The sequence below is a fragment of the Dromiciops gliroides genome, chromosome 4 (genome assembly GCF_019393635.1).
Source record: "Dromiciops gliroides isolate mDroGli1 chromosome 4, mDroGli1.pri, whole genome shotgun sequence".
Taxonomy (NCBI): Eukaryota; Metazoa; Chordata; class Mammalia; order Microbiotheria; family Microbiotheriidae; genus Dromiciops; species Dromiciops gliroides.
Window position 1 is genome coordinate 79,444,557 of NC_057864.1, and position 19,130 is coordinate 79,463,686.

The 19,130-nt window shown below is 34.8% G+C and overlaps 1 protein-coding gene and 1 non-coding gene across 2 annotated transcripts in view; one reads left to right on the forward strand and one right to left on the reverse strand.

The window, feature by feature from the left end:
- HMCN1 (hemicentin 1) overlaps nucleotides 1–19,130 on the forward strand; it is a 517,054-nt gene that overhangs the window by 72,900 nt on the left and 425,024 nt on the right.
- LOC122727011 lies at nucleotides 18,520–18,626 on the reverse strand. Its single transcript, XR_006352991.1, has one exon. It is a non-coding gene; the product is annotated as a U6 spliceosomal RNA (small nuclear RNA).

Consider the following 19,130-nt stretch of genomic DNA (forward strand, 5'->3'; position numbering starts at 1 on the left):
TTCCTTGGCTCTCTTCAGTGCCTAACATTCCATCCTCTATGAGAAACCTTTCCTTATTCCTGAAAGGCAGGTTTCTTCCTTTTCTTATTGTTTGTTTATTTGTTTGTTTTGGCAGGGCAATGAGGGTTAAGTGACTTGTCCAGGGTCACACAGCTAGTAAGTGTGAAGTGTCTGAGGTCAGATTTGAACTCAGGTCCTCCTGAATCCAGGCCTGGTGTTTTATCCACTGTGCCACCTAACTGCCCCCCTTATTATTGTATATCTCCAATTTATCCTATATATATCTTTTGTACAAAGTTTTTTCATGTTGTCTCCCCCATTAGACTCTGAGCTCCTTTAGGGCAGAAACTGTTTTTGCCTTATATTGTATTCACAGTGCTTAGCACAGTGTCTGGTGCATAGTGGGCACTTAATAAATACTTTGTGGGGCAGCTAGGTGGCACAGTGGATAGAGCACTGGCCCTGGATTCAGGAATACCTGAGTTCAAGTCCAGCCTCAGGTACTTCACACTTACTAGCCGTGTGACCCTGGGCAAGTCACTTAACACCCATTGCCCCACAAAAAATTAAAAAACAAAATTGAAATAAATACTTTGTGACTGATGTGATGATATCTGTAAAAAGTAAAGTGTGCTAAGGCGCAGTGCAGGGGACTTAGGCATTATCTAAATTTTATTATTATCATTATTTTTTTCTTTGGAACTAGCTCTTTAGAATTATGTTTAGTCATTGCTATAAGTTTTTTCCTTAAAAGCCTTTTATTTAATATAGTTTTATTGCAATATGATCATTAAATGACATATTTAGTATTTCTGCTTTTCTACAAATTTGGTAATGTTTTTATGAACCAAAATATGGTCTTTTATAAAAGTGCCATCTACAGCTTATATATAAATTCCTCTCAGCTTCTTTTGAGCAATTACCAGAACTTGTTCATCTCTAATTTTTCTAAAGTTCTATTCATGTCCTTAACTTCTCCTTTATCTTTCCTTTAGATTTGTCAAGGTCTGAAAGGAAAACTTTTAGCTGCTTATAGGTTGTTTTTTTTGTTGTTGTTGTTTTTTAAAACCCGGAAGCTCTGGATTTTGGCTCTGATGTTTCTTTTAGTTTTAATTTGGGCGCTTCTTTACAGAGGTAAAGGAGGCTTTTGTTTTCTTTTCATTTTGCCCTCTGGTCTGAGTTCTGGGATATCTTCATTTATAATTTTTTAAAAAATAATAACTTCTGATTTTTTTCCTGTTACAGTCTTTAGATGATTTGTGAAAGACTGAATTTCTATGCTATTTGGCTTAATGCTGTACTGGCCCTGCCTAGAACACCACAAATTTGCTTTTTCAGCAGCCACAGATTTGGGGGAAGGTTTTTGCTCCTCTCCTTCTTCCACACACTCTTTTTCAGTGACTCTTTTCCTTTAACCTGAATCTACACTGACAAATTGTGGTTCCCCAGAAGAGTGTCCATTAAACTCCATACTCTGAGGGAACTAGTGGTAATGCTTGTGGATGACTCCATTAACACTGTAGAGAATGAGTCCTCAACTATTTATTTCTCATAAATCAGCTTCAAATATTTAACTGAAATTAACCAAGCATTTCCCAAAAGTGCAAACCAGACTCACAATATTCCATAACTTTCCATCTGTAAACTTAAATTACACTCTACCACTAATGTATAGAGCATCTGTGGGAGGAGTAGGCAGTCAACAAATTAGCATTTATCAGCAACTGTTCTGTGACCAGCACTGTGAATAGGAAGAAAGGCCAAAAAAAAAAATAGTCCCTACTCTCCATTATCTCACAGGCAAATGGGGGAGACATCATGGAAACAATTATGTTCAAACAAGACATATAGAGAATTAATTGGGGGTAGTTTTAGAGGGAAGACCCTAAGATTGAAGACTGAGAAAGTTTTCTTGCAGGAGGTGAGATTTTAATTGATATTTGGAGGAAACCAGAGAAGCTAAGAGGTGGGGGGGATGATGAGGGACAGTATTCCAGGTATAGGGAAAATGATCACAAATTCCTTCAATAGTTTGAGTCAGGGAGACCAATTAGAAGACTATTGTAACTTTCCCTTTGATGTGTAAAAAGCCCATGAATGAGAGAATGGATACGCCCCATTGCAGATGTATTCCTTTTGTGACAAAGGAGGAAAATGGAGTATTAGACTCCATAGAAGATTATCCTTTTCCCCCTTCATTTGAACCACTAAAATGCATGAGACCAAGACCCCTTTTATATTGTAAACAATACAATAAAGAACTTTTCCCTGAAGATATGTGAGCTTTAGGAAATCTAGTTTCTTACCCAGGGTACTTATTTTTTTGTCACTTAATTTGGCTTTTTAAGGTTTTGGTTTTTTTAAGCAGCATGGTATAGTAGAAAGAGTATCAGATTTGGAGTCAAAGAATTTGGATTTGAATTTTGGCATTGTATTTATTATCTGCCTGGCTTTGAATACATCTTTTAATTTTTCTTGACCTCCGTTTTCTTATCTGTAAAATGAAGGGAATAGATTTGCTTATTTTAAGGTCCTTTCCAAGAGGTGATAGGGAGTCACTGGAGTTGGTTGAGTAGGAGAATAACATGGTCAGATCATTTGGGCAGCAATGTGGAGGATAGATTGAAGTAGGGAGAAAGCTGAAGTAAGGAGACCAATTAAGAGGCCAGTATAATAATCTAGGCTAGAGGTGATAAGGACCAGATAAAGGTAGGTCTCTGAGTAAAGAGATGGGGAGAGATGGGATGGATGGGTGTTGTGGAGATAAAAATAGGAAAATTTGACAGGTAATTGGATATGTGAGGTGAAGGGTGGCAAATTTGTGGAAAGATGGACAAGAGTTGCATAGTATGAGTGATCATTGATGTGATGCAATCTGTGTTGTTAGAGGGAACATCTACATAGATAAGGTCACAGATATATTTAATTTTTTTGAGTACGGAAAACATATGAATTAATGGAAGGCAAACTAAGCTGAATGAAAAAAATATAGGAACTTTTTCCACAAACCAGTGATTTTATTTTTGAAATGCTTGATGTTACGATTTCCTTCATAAGTGCAGATTAGTAATTTATCTGTGCCTTATAGTCTGAATTTCCTGGAGAATTGAGAGGCTAAGTGACTTGCCATTGGTTGTACAGCTAATACAGTTCATAAGAAAGATTTGAAAAGCAGCCCTCTGTCAACTAGGTATTTCATTTTGTAAATTGATTATACCTATGTGAGAATAACAATTATACCTAGGTAAGCATAAGAATAACTAAAATTAAGTAAATAAAGACAAAACAAGGGGAAAGGGGAGTATTAAAATAATAGGATAAGTTCTATATTTCTTTAAGGTTAATTTAGACATTTTCTTAAATTGTCAATTAAGTTTATAATTTTATGTACAATTTAGGGGGATTATTTTTGTATTTGAAATGTTTTGGGGGGCTTGCTTTGATTAATATAATAATTATTATATATAATGATTATAATGAAATTATCTTAGCCTTTATTTTCTCATCTGTAAAAGTGGAATAATAATAATGTATAATTCACCTCACAGATCTTTTGTGAGAATCAAGCAGGATAATGAAAAAATAGTTGAGCCACAAAATGGCTACACAGATATATACTGTTATTGTTGTGTTTTCCACTCAGTCTTGATCACTAATAATATGAAAGTATATTTTCTGACACAGGACAATTAGATTTGTATATTGCTCATTTCAGTTCCAAATTTTCTATCTCTTGTTCCTATGTAGGCAAAATATAATTACCTATATTTGTATTCAGTGAGTCTTTGGCAAATATTTGATCCAAAGCAAAGGAACTCTTCTGTGGGTTGAAAGATTTGGAAAGCTGAAATGTTTTTGGTCATTTCCATAAAAATTAATGTATGTTATCTAAGAATGAAGAAATGAGTGACTTGAGAATCCTCCTTGAAATCAAGGCCTGAGAGGAACTAACTAATCAAAAAGAGGATGTCAGGGTCTGAGGATTATTATTGTTCATTACATTTATGTCTTGACTGGGTTACACATGATTTATATTTTATATTTCAGGAAAGCTATCAAAGAAATAGGTTAGTTAGGGCATGTAGGGGTTAAAGATAATGATTTTTTTATTCAATCATATCTATTTCTTTCTAACTGCTTCCTAGGGAAATTTATGATGGAAATTCAAAAAAATTAATTGGAGAAGGTGACTTCCTGTAGGATGAGTATATTATAAATTTCTTGAGGACAGGGATTGTTTCAGTTTGGGACATGTATAGAATGCTTAATAAGTGTTGGTTAAACTGATTTGAGTTGAATGTCTTTTGCTTAAAATGATGACATTTTTCTTATTTAAAAGGTTGGCTTATTTTTTATAAAACTGAATGGTTCATATTGAAATATACATAATTTACATTTTAGTGACTTTTCATGTCATATAATAAAATAAATATGGAAATTAAATATACATAGGTAATAAAATATAATTACTTGCTATTGAATATTTAAATGGAAAGGTATAAATTTTCTTTAATATTAAGTTCAGATCTAAGGGATGATTGTATTTAATTGTATTGTTTTAAGGTAGCTTCAGTTTCCTAGCATTTTCTGGATAAGGTGATGATTATTTTTTTTTACTGTAATTAGACATGGGTCTTCCAATGGAACATACCTTGGCTGTATGATTTTAATAAAATCCCTGTGAGTTCCACTGAGACATCCATATAACTAAATTCTAGAAAATAGAACTGAATCTCAGTTCTCAATCTCAGAAAACAAATCACCTAAAGGGCTCTATTGTCTTCTTATTTCTTTTAATTTTTGAACATAAGATACAATATTTAAACAAGAAACATAATTGAAATGATCTTCTCAGACTTTATGAATAGAAATAGCTATATAATGCAATCAGGTGTGTTTTGATATTTTCCTATTGCCTTTATCCTACCATTTATGTGTCTTCATTTAAAATTTACCAGCACTTTAATTGGCAAGTTGAAATTATTTTATTTTCAAAAGCATCTATCTTCTGCAAAATTCCTGTCACAGTATACCTACGTATATAGTTAGGAGCAATAATAATAATGTACCACTTATTATCAGTAATAGTGTTACATTTCATTGTAGGATATGCTCTTGGCAGCTGATTATTGTAGCTGAAAATTATTTCTACTTTATTTGAATTTCTAATTTTTTTGGTCCGTTTCATGAAAATGAATTCTTAGTGATATATTTTATAGCACCTTCCCTCCTAAGTGAATCTTTCCTCATTTCCCTGGGTCAGTGAGCCATCCTGCTTAACAAAGAATAAAAAAGAAACTCTGGAGCAGAAAGGGAATTTAAAGCTCATCAAGTCCAGCCACATTATTTAACAGATGAGGAGCTAAGATACAAAAAGGGTAAACCATTTGCCCAGAATCAGTAGGAGGATTTGACACCAAGTCTTTCTGACTTCAAGGACAGTGTGTCCTATCCATTAAACCCATTTTCCCCCCAAAATGCCAACATTATCTGTCTATCTCAACAATGAAAGATGAGAGGTGAAATTTCTAATCTCTTCTTCAGTGAAAAGTTTATTATAATTTCAAAGCATTAGCTTTTGTTTTTGACTCTGTTTATGTTTTAGTCATTGTGCATGTTATATTCCTGGTGCTACTTATTTTACCTTTCTTTAGTTCATAAAAGTTGTCTAATGCTTTTCTGAATTTTTCATATTCATAAATTTTATGGCATAGGAATTTAGCATTACATGAATGTACCACAATTTCTTTAGCCTTCCTCTAAGCAATGGGCACTTAATTTGTTTCCAGGTTGTTTTTTTTTTTCCTTTTGCACAAAAAAGTGATGTGATTAATATATGGATGGAAATGAGAACTTTCCTTTTCTCTCTGACCTCCTTGTGTCATATGCACAGCAATTAGATCTCTAAGCCAAAGACTAGAGACATATTACTTTCTAATTTTGAATATTTTATGTGTATTAAAGATAGGTGATAATAATAAGTTTCTCTTCCACTCCCAGATAGCTTCTCATTTCATCCTAGTTGCATTATTATCTTCATGTAAAAGCTTGTCAGTTGCACATACTTGTAATGGATTATTTCATCTTTTATGATTACCTCTATCCTTTATTTAGTTAAGACCTTTCCTTAAGGTCATGGCTGTTAAAGATATAAGATCTAGTTCTCTTCTACTTTTTGTATGATGGGACTTTCAATAGTCATATTTTGTTGAGAATAGAAAGGCCTCATATGCTATGGTCCATGGGGTCACGAAGAGTTGGACACGATAGGATATGGCATGTTGGTCTAAACGGAATTTCCACCTAACTTTCTAGTTTTTCTAGAACATCTTATCATATATAGTTCTTCCCCAATATCTTTTGTTTTCAGTTTGATAAAATACTGGAATTTTTTCCAATATCAAATCAATATTTCTCTTGTTATAGAATATCAGTGTGATGCAGTACAGCATCATTCACCATGCTTGTAACTTTTCAAATCAAAACACTCTTATCTGACCACCACTCCACACTATATATTGTCTCCCTCATCTCCATTTCTGTACCTTTATCCTCCATTTGTAGCATGTGAGTGTTTAATAAATGCTTTTTCATTCATTCATTCATTCTCATCTTATATGTAGGCAGCTGATATTTTCATATTAATGTAAGGTTTTACATTTACTTCACCAACAAAAAGAACCGGTAGGTCCTTGGTTTTATTGTTATCTTTAGAGTACATCAGTTAAATTTTATTTTTTTACAAGTTGTTATTAAGTCAGGAGGACAATGATTTCCTTGTTTCAAATGCCAAGAAAAGCATGGTAGCAACAGCTGATTTCCATCGTTAGTAGTGTCTGAAATGTAGGGTGTGTACTCTTGTGTTCTCATTCATCCAGCAAACTCAATAGGTTCATGAAGTATTATAGTTACATCAATATAGTTGAATGTGAACCACTTGTAATCTTACAAGTTGTTTGTCATTTGAATTCATGTCTGTTTGTTATTTAAGTTGTGTTTGTTCAGTTAGGTTTTTTTTGAGGAAAGTATCAACATTCTTAATCTTTGTCAAATCCATTGGCAGGCAAATTTATAGTAGTGTTTGGTCAGTTGCTTAGGGGATAAGACCAAACAGCATATTGGTTGTGTTAAGTTTGGTTTTGTGGTTTTACAGTTTAGGAAGACCACTCCATGTTCAATAACATGCAACAATTCATGTTTAAAAATGTTTCCCTCTATATGTAACCAGTTGGGGGGTGGGGGGAGGGGGAGAGGGAGTTATTTTGGGAATTGAAAAGACTCATGATTCCAAAACAAAGGAACAGTACCAGGATCTAATCAATGGGAAATACTTGGTGTTTTCTGGTTTTGATAGAAATTAAAATTTTTTAAAAATGACCTGAGGAGAAGTTGGAGAAAGGAGAATTCATTTGAGTGATAAAGTCAAATGTCTTCGTATAATCTTCCAACCCTTCTGATTTCTAAACCTTGAACACATTTGGATTTTTGGCATGTCTATGCATATCATCTGGTTCAAGGCAAAATATTGAAGAAGAGGAAAAAGAGACCTCTATTTATGGCAGCTAACTTCCTTTAATCTCCTCCTCATCTTTTTTTTATTACTTCATCACATAGTTTTCCAACTACCCTTTTCATTCAGTTTACACCCCCCACAGCTTGTTCTTCATACTTCATTCACTCTATAAAATGGTCTGAGGTGCTTTTATGAGAAAAGTGTATGAATAGAAAAACTCTAAACAGACAAATCATAAGGTGTACTGTGCAACCAAACTAACAAATATGTTTGATTTCTCCTTTGGAGTACTCTACTTCTCAGAGGACTCCTCCAGAGTTTTGTAAATGTTTTTATTCATTGGTCACTCATTTATTAGACTTTCTTTTCCTGTTTGTAATTTAACCAGACAGTGTAGATTCTGAATGTTTTATTAAATGTGATTTTTATATACCTCAAGGTATCGTATTTGTTGAGTAATTCTTCAGAATTTTTAAAAGTAGTTGTGATGATGACATGCCCATGTGACAGTATAACATTTGTCACTTTAAAACAGACTATTGTCATCAGCATTTCAACAACTCTTCCAACTCAGTGTTCCTCTTTTCTCCAATTATTTGGGCCTATGTATGTATTTCCTAATGGCTGGTGCTACATTCTTACTAAAATAAAATAAAATAAAATGAATCAGGAAGGAAACTCCAGATCAAAGAAAATAATTTTTAAATGGGCAAGAGAGATTCTAGGTTATCAAATATGTTGCCAAGGCCTGTTGATTTTACTTTTATAACATTGCTCAAATTCTCCTCTCTTCTGAAATTTCCCCCACCCTGGTCCAGGCCTTCATCTCCTCAAGCTTAAACTATTTCAGAAGCCTGCTACTTGCTCTGCCTGCCACAAGTCTCCCTCCACTCCAGTCCATCTTTCACTTACCTACCAAAAGATTTTCCTAAAGTTCAGGTCTGATCATGTTACCCAACCTACTCAAAAATTTCAGAGATTTTCCCTCCACTCCAAGATCAAATATAAGATCTTCTGTTGTGCATTCAAAGCCCTTTATAGGGGCAGCTAGGTGGGGCAGTGGATAGAGAACCAGCCCTGGAGTCAGGAGGACCTGAGTTCAAATCCGGTCTCAGATACTTAACACTTACTAGCTGTGTGACCCTGGGCAAGTCACTTAACCCCAGTTGCCTCACCAAAACAAACAAAAAAACCCAACAACAACAAAAACAAAAACAAAACAAAGCCCTTTATAACCTAGGCTGCTTCCCACCCAACTTTACAGCTGTTTTTTACACATTATAGCTACTTTGATCTAGTGACATTTTTACTAGTTGTCTCCTACATTGAATGTTTTCCTTTCTCATCCATATTGCCTAAATTCCCTAGCTTCTTTGCAGTCCAAGCTAAAACCCCATCTTCTAAAGGAAGCCTTTCTCATTTTTTCTTAATTTTTGATTTTGATTTCTGCTATAACTGAACAATGATTTGAATACATGTAGACATCTGAATCACAAATGTCTTCTCTGTAAGCAACCAGTCATTTCTTTTCTGTTAAAATGTTGCCAATTTAACTTTTTTGTGATGTTTACCGTTACTTAATTAATTTTACTGCTTTCTGATTCTATTGAAAAAGTATTCATTACTTATGAATAAGTGGCTTCTGAGTAACTTACAGATCTTGGGTTGTTTTTTAGTTCTAAACCACATTTTCCTACATATTTGTTCCCTATACTCATCCATCCAGTGAAGTCATCAAATATCAGTGTATATATTGGTTTAATTTGATGAATTTCATCAAATTCTTCATAGAATAGTTCTATTTCTTTAGTCTCTGCAACAAATGTTTTTATATAAGCTTTGTGGTGATCTTTTAACTTATTATTATCATAAGTAATGCAAAACAATATGACCAAGTCTCCAATGAAAGATTTCTTGCCATTTTTGGTTCCATAATGAGACTAGTTCTCAAATTTTCTTGATTTCCCTTTTCAAAAAGAACTTATTAATTAATTGGAGGTATTCTTTCAAAGAATTGTGGCTTTCTTATGTTTCCTCCTGTGATGTGTAGTGTGCAAGACACTATTTGTATGGCACAATTCCTCTAGTATTTTCTAGTCCCTTGACTGTCAAAGATCTTAGGACAGACATTTTGTCATTCCATATTATGATGCTAATTGAAAGTATTTGCAAAGAGCTCAGAATGAAAATAATTGTAGTTTTTACATCAACATCAGTTAATGATGATGTTGTAGAGAAGCTTTATGAAGAACTTGATAATACCCACCAAAACCAAATCAACATATATTTCAATGTGACAGTGAGTGAAGATGTGGAAAATAATAAATGGGAAGGTACATTTCAGGAGAAAGAAATAAGATTCCAAAGAACTGTAGATCATACAGATCCTCATGCTTTTATATCATGAGCACTTCCTTCCAAAAAAAAGTATTGTTAAAAGCTGAAACATGAATGAAACATCACAGAATGCAATTGACTCTATTTATCAAAGGAAATTATATTATAGTTATGGGAATTATCCCTTATTCAGTTGTCTTATAATCAGACCATCAACTTGTCAGAGTTAAGGTGGGAATTTTTAATAAAAAAAAAGAAAGAGGTAGAAGAAAAAGTATGACATCTAATTAAGAATTTTAAACAAGTTATTGAAAATAAAAATAAGAAATGCTCAACAGGAATGGCATCAATACTAACTATAACCATTTTATCTAGATATTAAACTAATTCAACTTTTTGCCATGAGACCAAAAACTGCCTTAGTCAACAAACACTTGAATTATTTGCCAAATAGAGATGGCTGCCAAAGGCTACATTAATTTAGAACACAAATTCATTCAAAAATTCTTATGAAGAAGGATGAGCAATTATGGGCAGTATCATCTCATAAATCAGAAAGAAGTAGTAGAGGATAAACCAATCTAATTAATGCTTTCCAAGATATTTGACAAAGCAAAATCATCCTAAAGTCATCAAGAATGAAAATGACAAGAAGACAATAAATAGTAGGAAAATGTAAAAGACATAAAAATTATTGCAACAAACTTTTTTTTCCATAAAGGGTAGTGGAGTTACTACACTTGTCCCCTGTCATCACTATGTCTGAAGTTTTTGCAGAAAACACAAATATGTGCCACTAACAAAAACAAAGACAGGAAACATCTGGATTGTATCAGGTATATATAGAGGAGATCTGTGTGAGAGATGATACAGTTGTGAGGACATCGAGGAATTGATTTAAAGATTTCTTAAGGAGAGAAAGAAATCAAAGGCATGGAGAAAAATCTCAGACCTTATTGATTCCAAAAAAGACTGAGTAAACATCAACTATCAACCCATATGGTTACTCTCTCATCTATACAAAAGTTTAATGAGGTCATTTATATGCAGATGGGGAGGATATTTTGGATGAGGGTAATGTAGGGATCAACCAAGCTTTCTGAAATGATCTTTAAGAATGGATCACATATTTACCATCTCATAATTGATTTTAAAATTTAGATAATTTGCTATTGTGCTGAATGTTTGTTGATTAAGAAAAAGCATTCAAATTGGCTGCACAAAATGTTTTTTGTAGGATCCTTAATGACAAGGTGTCCTCCCAGCCATATATCAAGATCATTTAAGATTTCTTTGAAAATGTAACAGAAATAACCCTGTTTAATGATGTCAAGCTAATGTGGTCAAGGATGTGTTCAGTGCAGTAAATATTTATTAAATGCCTACTATTGGAAAGGTGATATGTTAGGTAATAGAGACACAAGGACTAAACTTAAGCAGATCCTGCCCTAAAGGAGCTTTCATTTTACTAGGGATCACAACACATATCCTATTCTCAAATAGATTTCTGATCTCATTGGTTGAAGTAGTGCCCTTACAATGGTATAGTCTGTATCTATCCATAAAAGACCTCCTTCCAATTTGATACTAAACCAATAATAACTCCTCTATTGGTCTGGCCAATCAAACAAGTTTCAACTCAAGCAAAGGCTGAATGAATACCTGAAAAATATGGTATAAAATGAATTTTTAAAAAAGTATCCGCCTAAAAAAAAAGTACCAGCATCTGAAGTCCCTTTCAACTTCGAGCTTCCAGAATTGTATTGTAGCACATTTTAGAGCTCCTATCCCAACTCCCACTCACCTTGATTAGTCATGTACTTAGAGAGTTGGGGTTTGTCTTTTTTCATGCTGTAACTCAATAACCCCCACAAATATTTTGAATCTGCTCTTTTAATCAGTTGATATCACTTAATCAACCAAACTCAATTAATTTTTAGAAAAGTGTGTTACTAAGGTAGTACAATAAGAACAGTTGGTAACAAAACACACTCCCTGAAGTCTGTGCTATACTCTACCCGCTAGTATGCATGAGAGTCCAGTGTGGCAGTAGTCTGATGTTAATTGGAAGATGAAAACATGGGAAGTCCTAATGAACTGAGAACTTTTGAAGTTCATGCAGTCTTTCTCCAGCTAGTGGGATAGTAGATCAAAGTTAAGATGTTGCTCATCTCTACCTTATGCAACTCCTAGGGGTATTTTGCTGGAATGCTCTCTCCTCATTCACTACTTGCTGGAATCAATCTTTTGTTTTTTCACTGGTTTGCTATTTATATAGGAGACTCATGATGCATGATCAAATTTCCTCAGCCAATTCGAACATTCCTCATGTGCAACATCATTTCAGTTCATCCATTGGCTCAATAGAGACCTATAAATTGATCAAAGCCTTTTCATATTTATTTTAGAAGCCTTTTATTGATTTGATTCAATTGAAACACATTCCTACGTGATTAAGGTATAAGGACATAGCATTTTTATCACTTACTTTAGCAATTTGATTGATTTACTCATTTGGCACCCTTATATTGTTAATCCACCTGATTGTACTATTATGATCCAGACTATATCTTTCCATTTTGTCTCTAAGCATAGCATGAATGATTTTGTGAAATGCTTTGCTGAAATCTAGGTATGCCATGTTTATAGCAGTTCCCTGATCAACCAGTCTAGTAAACCTATTCGAAAAGGAAATATGGGTCATCTGGCATCACCTTTTATGAAATATTAACGTGTTCCATTGCTTCCAAACTCATAAAAGTGGAAGGAGAAATCAGTTGAAAAATTCATACTAACATAAGGCCAGAGAGTGTACTGGTCAGTGTTAAACAACTGTCTCTTGGGAGGAAAGATAAACAACATGCTTTTAATTTTAATCTACATTATTATCATTTTCTTCATCACTTCTTAAAGTCACAAAATCAACAAAACAATAAATAAGACCCTAATATGAAGCATTTGCCAATTTCCAAGATGTGAATGTTCACAATGAAAATTTAACAATAGGCTCTTGGGAGCCAATTCAAGCAGGCGCCAGCATACACTCCTGGATGGGGCTATTATTTATACTTAGAATTCAGGGTTAGATTCTTAAACTTCCTGAAAAAGATCTATGTATCACCCTGGGAAATAAAATAATACATGAGTAGGTAGCATGTGCCTTACTAAATGTTCCTTTAGATATGTAATGCTATTTGAGCATATTTATCAAAACCAGGCAAATCAAAATAACTGTCATTATCATTTTCTTATTTTTGAATTGGGGTAGGTGCCTAGTGTACTGTCTTGCATAGAATATATATGCATTAGTTTTTTAATGAATCTTATCAAACACACCACATACATTATGAGTAATGTCTTTGGGTCAGGCTATGTTTTCAACACAACCAATGAAAAAAAAGGGCAGAAAAAGTGATGGGGAGAAAAAGTGATTTGGGAAGTGAAAAATTTCTTCAGATAAAATCTGAGTAGGACATTTGAATTTCTGGAAGGACCTTGAGTCCATTACTTACGAGGATAGGTTGAAGAGAAGATGAAGGGAGATGTAATAGCTTTTAATAATATTAAAAACCTTGAAGGGTTATCATGTAGATGAGGGATTTTGTTAATTCTTTTTGGCCCCGGAAAACATAACAAGGGGCAATGGGTGGCAGTTTTGTTTTTTCTTGATACAGTGATATTTAATTTTTTTTGGTGAGGCAATGAGGGTTAAGTGACTTGTGGTCACACAACTAGTGTCAAGTGTCTGAGGTCAGATTTGAACTCAGGTCTCCTGAATCTTGGACTGGTGCTTTATCCACTATGCCACCTAGCTGCTTCCTAGATTACTTCTTAGGTATGGATACTTCAGTTTTGAGACAATGATAAACTGCGAAGTGTCTTGAGGAAGGCAGCCATGATGCTAAAGGACCCTGAATCCATTTCTGAGAACCGGTTGAAGGAATTGGGATGTTTCACCTAGAGAAGAAAATTCTTACTCAGGGGAGACATTGTTAGTTAGTTTCAAATATTTAAATCACCTTCATGTGGAAGAGGGATTCAATTTGACCTCTTTAGCTACAGAGGACAAATGGAATGGATGGGAGTTTCCAGTAGACTAGTTTGGACTTGTCAGAAAAAACATACTCAAAGTTCTTTAGAACTTCCCAGAAGTAGAATAAGGTGCATTGAGAGGTGGTGGGTTCCCCATTCTTGGAAGTCTTCAAGAAGAGGCTGAATGACCCCTTGTTGGCTGTTGTAGTGGGTATTCCTTTTGTGTGCGGTTTGGAATGGATGGCTGCTTATGTCCCTTTCAACTCTCAAATTGTGTGATTCTGTGAAGTTGCCAAGAAAATGGCCTAGGCTTGATGCCAGGAAAAACTTAAAGCAATTACAGCTATCCAAAAGTGTAACAGCCTGCCTTGGGAGATAGTGGTTACCCCTCATTGAAAGTATTTGAGCAGAAGCTGGGGGACTATTTACTGGGTGTATTGTAGTGAGGATTCTTTATTGTATATGAGTTAGACTAGATGACTGCTAAGGTTTCTTCTAGCTATGAGAGTCTCTGATTCTTTCAGAATACCAAACTAATATGTCAGTTTTTGGGGAAATTCTATTAGTTACATCTGTTATTAGTTAATGTTTATGATGTATATTCTGAGTACATTATTCTAAAAGCTGAGACTGGGAATAGGTTTAGGAGGTGGGGGTAGCACTTGGCAGAGTCTCGTGCTCAGGGAGCTATTCATTTCCTGGAGAGGTAGCATTCAAAACAAATTTACCATCCTGACTGAGTTGGTAGAGCAGTTTGGGTTTGTAAAAATTACAGAGGTAGTTGCCAGTACGAGAAATCCCACAACGGCGGGCAAGAAGACAGGGCACTGTTAGCTACATCTACAGCACATACATACAACTATTTGTACACATACTTGTTTTAGATATAAAGACAGAATTTGGTAAAATTACAACTGGTATGTTCCCAGAACAATCTTTGGCATTGGATGGATTTTACTCTTAACAAACTAGAGAGAATCTGCCAACAATTCCATCCAGTCAATCAACAAACATTTGTTAAACATCTTCCATGTGGCAGACACTGTTCTAGGCACTGGGGACAGAAAGGCAAAAATAATCTTGTTAATCTCTCTTCTCAAGAATTTATTTTGTTTTTGAAGCAATTGGCGTGGTATATTGGCATTATAGTTTGTGTGAAAAATGTCTGTGGGTTTGGTAGATTACAGTCAGTAATCTAATATGATTTTAGGTTCTATTAAGAGGGGCAGAGAGTGATGATAACTGTGCTCTATTCTGCCCTGGTCAAACTGTACAGTGCTTTCACTGTAGTCAGTTATGGGGACCACATTTTCAGGAAAGATATTGATAAGCTGGAGAGTTCCCAGAGGGAGGGTGTCCAGGATGGAGATAGACCTTAATATCATGCCAAAATAAAGTTGGTTGAAGTAATCGGTGTTGTTTGATTTAGAGAAAAACTTGGTGGTGGAAGTGAGAGTGATCATGATAGAGCTGCCTTCAAATTTTTGAAAGGTTGTCACATGGAAAAAGAATCAGACTTGGTCCCAGAGTGTGGAACTAGGAACAATAATTAGACATTTCAGACAAGCAGATTTAGTCTCAATGTAAGGAAAAACTTTCTAACAATTAGAGCTATCCAGAAGTGGCATGGGTTCCCTCAGAAAGAAGTGGGTATAATCTAGCCTATCATTATCAAACAAAAATTAGACAAACACTTTTCAGTTTTATTGTGGTTGGAGTTCTTTTTTCTTGCATGGAGCTGACTACATATTGCCTGAGATCTTTCCTTCTTTTAAGATTTTATAGGAATGTCATTGCCTTTGATCAAGTTGATAAATTTCTGGAAATTTGATTAAGGATAAAGGAAGATGATGTTGCCAAAGGAGTAGGGTGAACAGAAGTCTAACAGAGAAGGGAGGAGTTGAGAAAAAGAAAATGAATGAGGGAATCTTCCTCCCCATGGGAGAGAACTGAAATGGAACATGTTCAGACAGGGACTGCATTGATGAGACTCTAGCATGCTTCAAAAACTTCACTGAGCATCATGAATAGATAACTCTTTCAATTCAAAATTACACTTGTTCTATTTTGCAATACTGAGAAATATTCTTGTCTTTTTTCCAGGGACTATGGTAAACAAAGTAATAACCACACAGAGCCAGGCATTCATAAACACAGCCTCAAAATCCTAGTGTGATCATAGTAGATTCCTTCCATGGCTTCTTTTTCACTTGTGGTCAAATGCAACATGTCTATGCCATTATAAAGGAGAAGTGCCAGAATGATGTGAATTTCTGCAGAATTATGGGTACTCTGAATATGAGAAGTTGCATTAGCTGGTTCTTGCCTAGTCCATTCTGTTGCTTTCAGTGCCTCATGGCTATATTTCTATCGTCGTTGTTTTTTTGCAGGGCAAAAGTGACTTGCCCAGGGTCACACAGCTAATAAGTGTCAAGTGTCTGAGGCTGGATTTGAACTCAGGTCCTCCTGAATCCAGGGCCACCTAGCTGCCCCAGCTATATTTCTGTCATACTGGTTTTGCCATGATCATAGAATGATAGAATCATATAGCATTGAAAGGGGCCCTAGAGATCACCTAGTTCAGCCTTTACCTAAGTCATGAGTAACCTGTACAACCTTGCCAATTGGTGATCATCCCTAGCTTACAGATTTCCAAGGCAGATAACTCACAAATTCTGGTTACAATCAATTCCCTTTTGGGTTTAGGGACCAACTCTATAATTATTAGGAAGTTTTTCCTGTCATGAGTTAAGATCTGTTGCTATAATTTGCACTAGTTAGTCCTAGCTCTTCCCTTGGGGACCAAATAGAAATTTAATTCTCTTTTCATAAGAGAAAGATGTGATCTTACCTCTCCTTATAATTCTTCTCTTCTTTCGGTAAAATATACCCAACTCTTTGTGGTGGCTAAGAATTGAGAATCTAAGGAATGTCCATCAATTGAGGAATGACTGAAAAAGCTGCAGTATATGATTGTAGTGGAATGGTATTGTGCTGTAGGAGATGACAAACAGGATGATACCAGAAAAACCTGGAAAGACTCATATGAACTGATGTATAGTGAAATGAGCAGAACTGGGAGGACATTGTGCACAGTGACAATAGTATTGTTCTATGAGCAATTATGAATGACTTAACTACTCTCAGCAATACAGCGATCCAAGACAATCCCAAGGGACTAATGACGAAGCATACTATTCACCCCCATCGAAAGAACTGATAAAAAGAGCACTTGTGGATTGTACGTATATAACCTATATCAGATTGGTTGATGTCTTGTGGAAGGGGGAAGAAAGGAGAAAAATTTGGAACTCTAAATCTTATGAAAATGAAAATGAATGGTGAAAACTACCCTTACATGTAAGTGGAAAAGATACGATAAATGTTTGTTTGTTGCAAAAAAAATTGTATACACACCCACACCCACCCACCCACCCACACACACACAAAATCCTCAAATCTCATTTAGTGTTATTTAATGTTTCTTGGCATCTTGAAAAATTTATATAAATTTATATAACAGCAAAGTGGAATTTATTGGAAAATGTTCTGTCAGAAAAAGCTGCCATTTTGATAGTAGAAGGTAGAGAAACAAGTTAACTTTACCTCTTAAAGTGCCTTTTATATTTTACATATCCTGGAATCACTTTTTAACTGACCAGTTTTTTGGTTTTATTGCATGAACCAATTCAAACAGATTTAGAATTCTTTCTAATAAATGACACCCATTGTTCCAGCCTGCTGAAATTATTTTGGAGCCTGACCCTGTTGTCCAACATGCTAGCTATCCTTCCCAGCTTGGCATCATATGGAAATCTTATAAAGATGTCATCTGTGACTTCCTGCAAATCACTGATTTTTAAAAAGCTGATTATTTGAGTCCATCATTTGTAAACAGCCTACTATATTCAGAGCATGCTGATAAATGCTAGGGAAGATTAAAAAATAATTGCCATGTTTTCTGTCCCTATAGAAAAGAGAAATAGCATGACACACATAAATGTGCATAATTATATATCAAGATAAATGCTCAAAGAAACATACAAGATTCTGTGTTAAGTCTAAGGAAAGAAAAATCATTTCTGCCTGAGGAGGCATTCAGAGCCACCCCTCACTTTAGTATTTTAACAATCATCAGGAAGTTACCTAATCTCTAAAATTAGCTCTTAAAGCTTAAATACACTTCCTTTGTTACTTCCTGACCATCATAACAAAAGTACCTTAAAAGAGAGTAAATATTAAGAGCATGTAGGAGAATAGTATTGGAGAAAAAAAAGTAGCAGATTAAAAAAAATAAAATTTGTATTTTTGTAATGATTTTTGTTAGGAATTAATAACAATGTAGCAAGTTTTTCTTATTATGAGTATTAATAAATCTCATCTCTTTCTCATTGTGTCTTTTTTAAAGCATTATTTGTCTTGACAGTGTGTGAGTTTTTGCCTTATAGCTGTTTGTTTGGAACCAAATAAGAATAGTGCTACTACTGGTTTTTCTAGCTCATCTTTATAACCTCCACTTCAGTATCAAACTTGTGGCCCGGTGAAGCCTAATCCAGATTAAATTTAAAAAAGTACAACAAAAATTAGAAAACCACATATTAACATTATCTAAGTCAATATGCAATGCACAGAGATCCTTATGTATGGTTTAATGGCCCCTATTTCATATCACCCTTGCACAGGGGCCATGCTAATGTTCTCTGTATCATTCCAATTTTAGTATATGTGCTGCCAAAGTGAGCACCGCTATTTCTAGTTAAGTTTGATACCACTGGGCAGCTAGGTGTACAGTGGATAAAGCACTGACCTGGATTCAGGAGGACCTGAGTTCAAATTCGGCCTCAGACACTTGACACTTACTAGCTGTGTGACCCTGGACAAGTCACTTAACCCTCATTGCCCTGCCCCCCCCCAAAATTTAAAATTTAAAAAAAAGTTTGATATCACTGTACTGAAAAATTCTGTGGAATTGAATTCTGCAGCCAAGATGATTGAAGAATATCAAGCTACCTTGTACACCTTGCCCTCATGTTATATATTTGTTGAATTTGCCCAAAAGTGGAGAAATAATGGGAAAAAATCTCCAGTTATTATTATTTAGCTTTTATGTAGCTTCTTCTATTCATTGTCAAATTCTGGTAACCTGTATAATTTCTACTCTAGAAATATGGGGGAATTACAAGGTTTCCTTCAATCTCGGAATGTCCTTTACTCTGGAAATGAGTTAACAGAGGAGTACATGAACTCA